We start from the raw sequence: 5,511 nt of genomic DNA, 5'->3' as shown, positions 1-5,511 counted from the left end.
TGGTCCCCGGGGACTGGGGGGCGCGGCCTGAGCGGAGGGCCCCGGGGGTGCCCGGGGGTGCACAGCGTGGAGAAGCTGGGAAGTTTCCTGTCTCTGGAGGAGCCGAGGGGAGGGCAGGCTTGGCTGAGAGGCTGACGCTGATGACCCTGGACAGACAGCTCGGAGCAGCCCTCACACCCGCAGGGAAGACGCTGTGACGGAAATGCCTTGAAAGGCACTTGGCCCTGAGGTCGGCCCAGACACGCCAATCCCCTTAGAGCGGCAGTTCTCAACCTGTGGGTCGCAGCCCCTTTGGGGGTCGAACGACCCTTTCACAGGGGTCGCCTAAGACCATCGGAAAACATGTATATAATCCATATTGTTTTTGTGATGAATCACTATGCTTTAATCATGTTCAATTTGTAACAATGAAATTGGGGGTCAGCACCACATGAGGAGCTGTATTAAAGGGTCGCGGCGTGAGGAAGGTGGAGAACTGCGGCCTTAGAGCAACCGCAGCCACGTCCTCAGTCCTGTTCCCACACCGCGGCCTCCAGGCACAGGGAGCTGGGGAAGCTCCAGATGGAAACGGGAGGCACAGCCGGCTCGGGGAGCCTGCAAGGCAGCGTCCCGGGTCCCCTCCCGGCGTCACCACGGAGACGCAGACGCCCTGGCAGAGCTGAGCTCAGGAGCAGACAGCGGCTGCGGGTGCTCCGGGCTGTGAGGGTTCCCACCCACAGGCCATGCCCACAGGTGACTGTCCGGGAGGTGACCCAGCTGCCCGCTCAGGCTGCCGTCCACGCCGCGTGGTGAGGGCAGTCGCTGCGGGCGCCGTTTTACAGACAAGGCCGTGGAGGCCAGCCAGCCCGGAGCTGAGCCTGGAGCCCGAACCTGAAGGTCTCCGTCCCCCAGGAGGACACGGCGCCAGGCACGCAGCGGGCGTGTGGAGGGCGCTCACGGAGACACCGTGGACGTGGCCCGAGTAGCAGTCCCAGGGAACCAGAAATGGCTAAGATCCTATTTCCAAACTGTTCTTTCTACTCGTCAGGGAGGCCCCTATGGTCCCCAGGGAAAGTCTGATAGGTTTTACTCCCTGTCACCAAAGTGTCTCTCAACATTCACGAGTCACACCGTCCAAAGGGTCCCACCATCCCTCACACTGTCGCCTGCACGTGGCTCAGGACACGCACGGGGTTGGCCCTGGGCAGCTCCAGGCACTTCCCCCAACGGGCTCCCAGCCTCGGTCTACGGGTGGGGCGGTGCAGTGGCGAGGTGGTCACACCGTCCTTGCATGGCGGCTGCTGCCCATTCACGAGGCTGGTGGGTCGCCCGGGGTGGGAGGGACAGGAGGCCTCCCTCTGTCTGCCATCTCTGCAGAAGGCAGCTCTGGCGTGGGGGACGGAGTCGGCCTCACTGCCCTCCGTGGCCCCATCCTCACCCCAAGCCTTCATACTGACTGCTCTGTGCGGAGGATTTTGGCAGGTGATTCTGTGGGCAGGACTCCTCTGGGCTGTCTCCCAGGTGGACGGGTGTGTAGTGGGACGACCCTGGTCCAGAGCAGAGAGGGACAGACGGCTGGCAGAAACCCGTCCGGAACCTAGGCAAGATGCCAATCCTGCACGTACCCATAAGTTCACATCCCAGGTTCCTCCTGGTGGGAAACTTCCCCAGAAATTTCTGTGAGTGCTTCCACACGGGAGGGGCGGGGAGAGCTTGGACAAGATGCGCAGAGCCACCTGGAGTATTTCAGAGGCGTCTGCTGGGTGATGGGCTCCATCAGCATGTGAATAGCCGGAGAACCAGCGTGGACTCTGAGACCTTCATGGACAAGGACACGCGGCCATTTGCATCTCCACCCCGTGTGCACTCATTACCAGTTCTTTTATGTGGCCCTAATTACGTGCCTTTCTCTTTCTCTTTCCTTTTCTTCTTTCCTGGAGCCGCTGAATTGCTGGTGCACAATAGAGATGGAGAAATCTAAACAGCACGTTTGAGACATAAACACATCCGCGGGCAGGGCTCACTCCAGACGTGCCAGCTTGAAGAGCGCCCGCCCGCGGGAAGGCGAGCTCACAGAGCTCTGGCCGAGGGAACAAAGGGGCCCCGCGGAGCGTGCGGCGGGGATGCCCAGGTTGACTGCTCGGACACCCTCCTTTTCACGCCTCCTTTTGTTTTTCAGCAGAAGAGCTCGCCTCTCCACAGGCAGCTGCTGCCCGCAGGGGCGGCTGGAAGAGGCACAGAACAGACAGAGCAGCGGCAAAGCGCCTCTGAGAGACAAGTGTCCATCCAGGTGTGTGACGGGGACGGAGAGGGGAGGGAGGAAGGAAACACATCCAGAGCCGAAGCACAGAGCAGGGATGGAGGTGGGAACCGGGCAAAGGAAGGGGACAGGCGCTGAGAAAGGCTCGAGGGTCTCAGTGGGCAAAGCAATGGGCTTGAGCTTCCTCCCGACTCTGAGGCCTGACCAGGGTTCACACGCCTCACAGTCAGTCACATCTCTTCCAGTGGATGCCAGTACCTGACATCACCCCAGCCCAATAAAATAGGATTCTTCATCCATCCATCCCCCCACCCACCCATACATCTATCCATCTATCTATCCATCCACCCATTCATCCATCCACTCATCCACCCACCCATTCATCCATCCACTCATCCATCCATCCACCCATCCATCCACACATCCATCCATCTATCCATCCATCATCCATCCACCATCTACCATCCACCATCCATCCATCCATCATCCATCTGTCCCTCCTTTCCTTCTCTCCATCCTTCCCTTTTCCTTTCTTACCTCTTCCTTTCCTCCTTCTGTCCATCCATCGATCCATCCATCCACTTATCAGTCCATCTGTCCATTGGTCCATCCATCCATCCATCCGTCTATCGATCCATCTATCCATCCATTTGTCCATCTGTCCATCCATTCATCCTTCCCTCCTTCTCTCCCTCCATCATTTTGTTAGTCCATCTGTTCATCCATTTGTCCATCCATCCCTCTCTCTCTCCATCCCTCTGTCTGTCTATCCCTCCACCTCAGTCCTCAGCTCTGAAGGCACAGGCTCTGGGTCCGGTTGCCTGGGTTTGAACTCAGGCTCCGTGATACACAAGCTGTGTGTCCGCAGACACGTTATTTCATTCTTTGTGGTTCTGGTTCCTTAGAAAACCACAGTCACGACAGCACCTTCCTCCGAGGGCTGTGGGAGCGGAATCAGACAGACAGGCCAGTGCCGAGCGCGGTGCCTGCCCATGTCCGCGCCCGTGGCCTTAGCTGGGCCCGCACAGGGCTGGGCCTTGCTCCCACCTGCAGTCGCTGTGGGCACGCTCCTGTGGGAGGGCTGGATCGGGAGAGGAGCACAGGGAGGTGGGGACCGACCGGGGAGGGGGAGGGGCCTGAGGGGGGGAGATGGAGTTTCAGGGGAGCGGGAGGTGCAGGAGAGTCTGGTCTCGGTGGGAGAGGCCCAGCTGCTTCCGCCTCGGTGGCCTCACGTCGCAGCTCAGGCTCCCCGCCACGTGTCTGGGCTCCACAGCGTCGCCTTCCTCCCATTCTGGGCTCACCCTCGTCGGCTTCTGACAAGGCTCCTCGCTTCTTCCTTCAGTCCTAAGCGACCGCAGCCTTTGGGCTCAGGTGTTCCCACCCTCACTGCTAGTGCGCTAACAGTTCCATCTCCAAGTTCCTTTTGAAGACAGAGTACGGTAAGGCCGTGTCAGGCTCCCGTGGGCCAGCCTCTGACCTCCGTGACGGGGGGACAGCAGGGACCAGACACAGTCCCTGATGTGGTGACATCATGGGCCCCTGGCCGGAGGCAGACGCCGGAGATACAACGGCACAACCTCTGGGATGACGGGTCCCATGGAGCGGAGCAAGGCAGGCGGCCGACTGGCGAGTGGTGGCGAGTTCCACAGAGGCCTCTTGGCTACAGTGAGGGTGTGAGCCGGAGGGACCTCTGAGGATGGTAAACACGATCGCCAGCTCTCACCTTCTGCTGTGAGCTGACAAACAAAACACAAAAATAGAAAAAGGCGAATGCTAGCTAACACACTCCCCTGCCAGAACCTCTTCTTTCTTTTTTTTTTTTTTAAAAATGAAACCATATCCCAATTTTATTCATTTATTTACTTATTTACTAGAGGCCCAGTGCACGAAATTCGTGCACAGGTAGGTCCCTAGGCCTGGCCGGTGACCAGGGCCGATCAGGGCCTTCTGGCCTTCCTTCATTCTGTGCCGCCCCCTTGTGGTCAGCACACGTCATAGCAAGAGATCAAACTCCCAGTCTCCTGGTCGAACTCCCAAGAGGACACTTTGCATATTAGCCTTTTATATATATAGATTTTTTGGTTAACCTTCACCCGAGGATATTTTTCCTTTGATTTTTAGAGAGAGTGGAAGAGAGAGGGAAGGGCAGAGAGGAACATCGATGTGAGGGCCCGAGCCGGGGAGGAGCCTGCAACAGAGGTACATGCCCTCGACCAGGATTGAACCCAGGACCCTTTGGTCCGCAGGCCAACCCTCTATCTATTGAGCCACACCGGCCAGGACGGAACCTCTTCTTTCTTCCTGAAATTCAACACTTTAAAATTCAGCAGGGATCGCAGGCCCCCCTTCCTGTTCACCTGAGAACACCTTCCCATCTCCTTCGCAGAAGCACTGTCCTCGGTTCACCATTCCAAGTGGCCGGGTGTTTTCTTTCTGTTAGGATCTTCTGGCCTCCAGGGCCGAGGAGGGGGTGCCTGTTGGGGACTCCTCCTGCCTGTGCGTGGCCCTGCCCTTTCTCCGTGGCTGCGTAGCAGACTGTGCGCTGTCACCACGATGAAGGCGTGGGCTTCCCTGGGTTTGTCCTCCTCGGCGCGCGTAGGACTTTTGGATGCAGTGTGGAGGCCTGTCCTCCTGTCTCCTTTCCTCTTTCCATCGCCTCCATTTAAACGCCTGCTGTCTGCCGTCCCTCTCGCCCCTCAGTGGCTCTTGAGGACACGTCGGACCTTCTCAGCTGCCCTTCGTGTCTCTGAGCCTCGCCCACATCTCAGTGTCTTTACTTCCTGCTGCTTTGGGAAACTTTTGAGTGACGTCTCCCCCCATCCGCTTAGTTGTAGTAAATTGGCAGCCCGTTTAAATGTCAATAATTAGGCTTTAGAGTCCATTTCGTTTTTAGAAGCTCTATTTCTAAAATAGAGCTTCTATTTCATTTTTTTTTACAAACGCTCCCTTCAGTTGTGTAGTCCCTTGTTCCCCCATCATACCTGCGCCCCCCTCTTCCTCTGCACTTACTAAATACCCTTATTTAAATTTGGAATCGGACACTGTCAACAGCCCCGGGCTCCGCTGGCCGGATCGCGCGTTTCTTTGGGTCCCCCGGCTCGCACGTCGATGGCTCTCCCCTTCTGGAGCGCGGTGGTTTTTAATTATAATTTCACGCTCCCTTGAAGAACATGTAACGTGTGACCCTTTGGGGAAGCCCCGCGTGCCTCTGCTAATTGCTTGGTGGCTCGGCCAGCAGCCCTCTTTCAGCGAAACATGTGGTTCTCCTCTCC

Source organism: Myotis davidii, unplaced genomic scaffold (genome assembly GCF_000327345.1).
Source record: "Myotis davidii unplaced genomic scaffold, ASM32734v1 scaffold845, whole genome shotgun sequence".
Taxonomy (NCBI): domain Eukaryota; kingdom Metazoa; phylum Chordata; class Mammalia; order Chiroptera; family Vespertilionidae; genus Myotis; species Myotis davidii.
Note: the sequence above shows the minus strand (reverse complement) of the source record.